We start from the raw sequence: 7012 nt of genomic DNA, 5'->3' as shown, positions 1-7012 counted from the left end.
GTTCCCAGGATTCAAAGAGTTACCTTAAAGATATGGATTTACAAATTAAAAGTGCCCTCATGTTTTTTAGCCGCAGAGCTCATACTTTCAACTCTTCTGTTGAATTGCGAAGTTTTTTTATTGACAAAGTCCTCATTCAGTCATACAGTAGCTGTGAAATTATGACAGTTGTCAATAGGGTATTCAGTCTCCTGAGCTCACCCGCATAGTCTTTTTGTAGATATTAAGCTGTGTAGTCAGTGCAATTCACTAGCATGGACACGTATCAGTAAGAAGTTGAGTGTATGGGTGTGTTTCAGCAGCAGTTCAAAGCAGGACGCATTGTTTAAATCCTGAATTGCCCTTGGCACTAATATAGCCCTGATGATACTTTACTATATTGCATCCTGACAAAAATGTCACGGAGCAAGCCATGCCATCAGCATTTCACTGTGAATGCCAAACCAGAAAATAGCACCTGCGATGGCAAGCCATTTGAATAAACAACCAATGGAGCCCAGGCCTGAAAGCTTTCCTCAGCTCTGCCATCACATTAACCAGCTTGGGAATGAGGTGCAGCTGGAAAGATGATCCCAGGCTCCCTGCTGCCTCCTCTTGCTGGTGCTGGTGCCCAAGCTGCAAGCCTGAAGGGGAACTAACCAGATTAAAAGCTGTTTGGTTTTGTGAGGTACATTTTCAGACAAACCAAATTCCCTGATTTGCCTTGTGAAAAGAAAATGGGATCATGAAGCTGGAGACAGGGGAGGAAGGCTGAACTAACCTTCTGGCAACTGCTCGCAGCTCTGTCGGCAGAACGGGACCACACCGGCAGGGAGTGTGCCTTAGCACGCAGCCCAAAGATGTTTTAGTTTTAGGACACCAGCTCCCTGAGTTCAAAACCCATTATAATACATTGTCTAAATAATCTTCGCAATATAAGTTGTATACTGGGGGGAGAAAAAAGAAGTCTAAATTAATTAAATGCGCAGTCAGCATAGGAACAAAGCTGAGGTGCACATCTGAAATCTGGTATTTATGGCAACACTTCACATGCAGCAACAGCATTGTTTTCTTATTGGTTCTGTGTTTTCATAATCCAGCCCTATTTGAAAGGAAACTCGTATATCTTTGTTTCTAAAATGGAAAAAAGCACTACTGGTTTTAATTTTCTGTCTAACTACACTGTCACACGCACAAGGCACGTACACATACAATTGAAACACAGGGTGAAAACGAAAATCTTGTACTGCCATCCTGTGGTCAATATTAGGAAAGCATTAGGTTGCCCGGCGCATAGGTACAGGGTTACCCTTTCAGAAATGTGGAGGCTTTGCAGCAGTTAGCAACGGCTCAAGGACCAAGAGTTACACCAGGTGTTTCCCCAGGAAGCAGAGAGCAGAACCTCAAATGCTATTATATATCATTATTCCTCCTGCAACGCAGTATCTTCTAGAGTCCTTTCTGGAAGACACATAGTCCATCCCAAGAATGTAGGCTCTTTTAAGAGAAAATATTCTCGGTGAGCAAATAGTGAATAGCATCTACAGCACAGGCAGGCCAGGTGAGGCACACACAGACAGGCTGGACGGGGGTCCTCGGGAATCACTGGGAACATGACACATGTTCTAAAATGCAGTCTGTGAGGTACTGTGGGGGTTGACTTTGGCCTACGAAAAGTATAGAGAAGTTCACTTGTAAATAGGTCATAAATTCCTGCTCACTGGCTAAATGGATTTTTTTCCAGTGAATCACCACTAGGCTTAAAAAGAAAAAAAAAAAAAAGACAAGCCAAAAGGGCACAAAGTCAGCCAACAAGGGAAAGACAGAAAACGAGATGTCATGCAAACAGCATGCAAAATACACAGTGGAAAAATAGTATGTTTACCAGAAAGTCTTGATTGTAATTGAATTCTATGCAAGGATGGTTCTGATTTGTGCTATTACACCTGAAGCTTGGTTTTCTACTAGACTATGATTTTGCTGCTATAAAAATGTGCATTTACAACACTGAAAATTGATCACTGGATACACATTCTATACACTTGCATTTCTAAGACAGAAGCAAGTTTGTCAGACTGAGATGCATACAACACGTACGTTTGTCCAAAAAGCAGTGACGGAGTACCCCAGTATACTGTGGCGTCTTAGCTCTCACTATGTCTCCTTCAGGGGCCTATTCTTGTACCTGATTCTACATGATAGGACTATGTTAATTGAGAGAAGCTGGAATCTAGAGCAGAAAGAATGCTGCTTGAGGCTTCTTCACGGATCATTATTAAAAGCTTCCCCCCTTTGCTTTAAAACTGCCCAACAGCAGTATCAGGGTGAGTCCAAATTTTGCCCTTATGAGAACAGAATATTAAAATGGCTCTCCCCCAAAATAATCCTGAAATAATGAAAAAGAAAAATCTCAGCATCATCCATACAGGAAGTTTTCAGATAAAGTAAAAGGGTAAAAAGGATTTAGCCCCCAGTTCGTGCAGACACCCACACCGTTTCTGCATGTCTCAACGTATGATTATGGGTTTCTTAGTAATGCGTATGGAACTCCACTTTCACCAGTTCAGACGCTCACGACTAACGCCACTGCCGTAATTTATGGTTTGTAAGATCAGCTTGTGAAGCTACCATGCTTGTCTCTTATGCTAACACAGTATATGGTATGTCTTCTTTGATCATTTATGTGGTTGTACCATCTTCTCCCTTCTGCTTCAGATGTACTTGTTTTCATCACTGCTTTGAAAAAAAAATGGTGCTTGCCTCACCCTCTTCTCACCTGCTAATGACTTCTGTCTCCAGGCACATCTTTCCTCAGCAAGGCACTACACCAAATGACTTTTTTGTTGTCACTTCTATCGACAGCTGTGTTCTTGATCACTTTTGATTCTGGTTATCTTCTCCACAGTGCAATGATTTTTCTCTTTGATTAAAAATCACTGCTGACAGGTTCTTCCTCTCCTCCCTGCATTCCTCCTCGGTTTTCTAGACTTTTCCTGATCTACTACAAACAGGGAATTATTACCTTAAATTCTCTTCTGAACTTTGAATCTTACTTATTACATTTTACCTGTGCAGATGAAACAACACACTTTTCATATCCCTGCTGCATGGGGTTTTCCCCATTGCTCTAAATAGGTATTTCTTTCCTGCTTAAAGAAGAGTTGTCATACTCAGTATTTTCAACATAATTTCTCCTTATGGACCATTCTGTGGCACTGCACTTGAAGGAGACTGTAGAGAAACACAAGTCCTCCCCAGCTGGGGAATGGACCAGCTGTGCCACACGGCAGGACAGCCCACAGCTCTGCTCAGCCTATCACCAAAGGGGGGTCAAGCACCCCCATTTTTTTCCTTGGACTGCAGACTCATTGCAGTGGGAAGGGAAAGGGTGAAAGGGAAATGCAAAAAAGTTTTGGTCTGTTAAAAACTTCTTTTAAAAAAAAAGTTTTGGTCTATCATAAAGAGAAAGGCAGGGTAAAATGTTCTGTCCAAATAAATTTTTCACACAGGTCTCGTAAGATGAGTGTGCGTTTCATTATGACAGGGTCTTTTGGCTGTTTGTTGGTTTCATCTCTACACATTTTCCAGTGAAGGTGAGGGGAGAATGTTTCCTATCTGTAGATTGCTAGACAGGAAAGCTTAAATGAACTTCTGTTGCGATGGCACAGGAATCTCTGTCATCAGCTTCCCTTCTGAAATGAAAATGTTTAGACATGTTCTCCTTGTGCAGAGGAGGGAAGATGTTAAGTTGTACGCATCCCTGCTAAGGAAAGGGAGAAGTGTTGATTCATGCTTCCGAGTCATGCATTTCAAGATGTGAAGTGTGACTGTGAAAGCATCATGGGAGTAGCCCCAACAAAGTAAATAATGGTTTACTTTATGAGTAAAGACAACTACCTATAGGGTTTTCAAGGGCAGGACCAAAAGGATGTGTCTATCCTGGGCTATGTATGGGTAGCCAGCTACACACATAAAGGGGTGTGTGTGGTAACCTCTTGTGCAGCTGATCTGCCATGAGACAGTCTGTGTACTGCTATACAGAAAAATGTCGGTGCAAAAGTATGTGCACTGTTGAAAATACACCTGTGTAGATCAGTCACTGCAAAACTAACTCCACTCTTAGAGAAGGAGCTGTGGGGAAAATGGAACTAGCTTTCACAAATGAGCTAGTTTATATCCTTTTCTTTCAGGTTGCCCAAGAAAAACAAAAAACAAGAAGCTAAATTAGCCTCTGCTGTATTTCCATTGAGAAGCACAGAGCTTTGCCAAAGATATTTGCTGGGGAAAAAAAAAAACAAATCCTCTGCTAACAGAGCATGAAAACCTGATTTTCAAACACAAAGAGCCAGGTGATGTAAAAGTTGGTGACAGTGCAATTTAAGCAGACTGATAATTGATTACTGTGATGCTAAGAATTTGCATCGTCTCCTTTTGAAGGCAACTGAGAACATTTCCAATAGCCCAGTGCGAGCGGGATCAAACCCCAAATGCGCATTTTATTGTATTCCATGTGTTAAAGTCATTCCCTGAGTTGCTTCTGTAAAAGCCAGCAGAAATCCTGGCAGAAGGTCCTTGGCTGAGGAGTCAACAATTTAGAAACATTAAAGGATTGCCACAATGGAAACTACCCAAACCTCTTTCACATGGGGCACTCACATACAGCAAAAGCTGTTCTAGTTTTTGATGGTAAGTCCTGCCAGCTTTTGAGAAGGGTAAAGCTTCCCTTCCTACTGAAAACACTCAAAAAACAGGATGAGGTTATTTCCCTTCCCAAGTGAAATCTGCCCCTGGTTATCACAGTGGATCCAATGAGGTGCCTGGGCATGGAAGAGCTGTGAGAGCTTTTGAATGTCTCCATATTTTGTTTTAATATTTAAATGTGATACCGCCTTCAGGAGTTCTTGCATTGAGGAATTATATATAAACAGCTATAAACTCTCTGCCATAGGGGCTGGCCAGTCTGTGACTGCTGAACAACTTTTGCATCACTTCTGAGTAGTTCAGATACGGCTCTCATAATAACATTACATCATGTAATTGGCAACAAGCCTCTCTAGCACCAGGATGGCTGGTTCATTCAAATCCCTAGCCACAGGGGAAAGCAGAGAGTGACTCTACCCAGCCACCCTGCACCGCAGCTGCATGCTCGGGCTTCAGGCAAGAACAGGGTCTGTGGATTGCTGGTGAGCTGCTGTCACGCCCTGTCTACAAACCACCCCACAGCTCTCCTGGGAGTGGTGAGGTATATAGCACGTGCTCTGTGGCTCTTGCCCATTTGCAGATTTCTGTGAGCTGCTTGCAGATTTTGGGAGGCTGGCCACCTCGTGCTCTACAGCCTCCTGAAAATTGCTGTGGAACAGGTTTTAGCATGGATTAAGTATGCTGTGACAGGCTTACAGCATCAAAGTTGTCAGTCTTGAATAGGAAAATACTCAGCCAAGTCATCTTTCAGAGACATTAGATGACTTATACAATACAATATATATAATGCTTTTTGAAGAAGTTTAGCTAAGCATGTTTCAACCTTAAGTAAATAAAATGCAGATTATCTCCTTTATCTTCTTGGAAGTCATCTCAACTGAATGCATGTATTTTTGGAAAATCTATCACTTTCAAGACACGCTTCCCCACAAGGCTGTATCTACCACCCCAGTGCTTTCACTCAACAGTTAGATGAAGCTGATATCTACAGCATATGCTTTTGTTCATGCTACGTATTCAAATACAGAGGCGTGGTTAAATTCTGATGTCCTTTTTCAGGGGAAGACTGGGGAAAACATCTGCCTCTTGATGGAAGCCATCTGGTATAACCAGACATGAAGTTAAGCATTTTAACACAGTGTGTTCCTTAAAATTACACTTACTTAAGAGAATTACAGATCCTTCCCCTAATGTTCTCATCACACACCATCCCAGGGATTTTCTCTTGCACCCACCTAGGATTGATCGGTGCAATTATCTTGTAAAGCTTTGTCTCAGTGCAATCAAAGTAACCAGAAACAATAATAACCATTATGTAGATTTCTGTTGTTATTATCCTGGCTGAGCTTTTCATCTGCACAATTACAGGTGCAGACAAAATCACAATATAGTTTCTGTGGAAGAAGGGGCTGCAGAGGCTGAGATCAGCAGTACTGTAGAAGCTGCAGCACACCCTTGGTTTGTTCCAGAGGTAAACGTTAACTTATCAGGGTTGGTAAGGAGGTGTGATCTCTTCTTACTTCATCCCCTACTTGTAACATCACCAATTCTAGCCCCGTGTGGCCACACAGTGTCAAGACTTCAGTCACTCAATTCCTACATGCATCAAACCTGACAGTGAGGGATCAAGTATTGTATATCCTTATCCATCCAAGGAGTCTGGTAGGACAGATACGATGCTGAAATACATAAAAGCTGTGTGTTAGGCAGCTTTCAAGAAAATGGCAGGTGTTCAGAAAGCTGCACAACCTTAAATGTACATCTTTAGGTGAGGGGGATTAGCAGGCAAAAGGAAAGCAAGGTAACCCATCAGTCCAAGATATTTGTAGGGCAAAGCCACATCATTCTCATGACATGGTTCTGCTCCGCTGCCAAGACTATCATCTCTATATACAATAAAGGGGACATGCAGTACCAACAAATACAGTTTGCTTAACTGAGCTGATCTTCAAACACAGGGCGATACTATACTCAGGGAATCTGAAGAAAATTTGTAGTCTTTTCCAGTTCCCTTAAAGAGGTTATTCCCTATGGCAGAAATGGGGGGGGGGGGGGGGGGGGGGGAATCACCTATATATTGCACAGATATGAAGCTGGTGCTTCATGTTAGGGTTGGAATGTCTTCTCACTAGTTATCCACTCAGTAGTCATTCGCCCAGGGATCAATACTAGGGCCAATACTGTTTAATATTGTCATTAATGACCTCGATGATGGGGCAGAGTGCACATCCAGCAAGTCTGCAGGTGATACAAAGCTGGGAGGAGTGGGTGACAGGCTAAATGGTTGTGCTGCCACCCAGAGGGTCTTTGACAGCCTGGAGAAATGGGCAGA

The sequence above is a fragment of the Pezoporus wallicus genome, unplaced genomic scaffold (genome assembly GCF_028554395.1).
Source record: "Pezoporus wallicus isolate ANWC-B61680 ecotype Strahan unplaced genomic scaffold, APGP_CSIRO_Pwel_v1 contig_5485, whole genome shotgun sequence".
Classification (NCBI taxonomy): Eukaryota; Metazoa; Chordata; class Aves; order Psittaciformes; family Psittacidae; genus Pezoporus; species Pezoporus wallicus.
The sequence above is the reverse complement of the archived record's forward strand: the minus strand, read 5'-3'. Positions refer to the sequence as shown.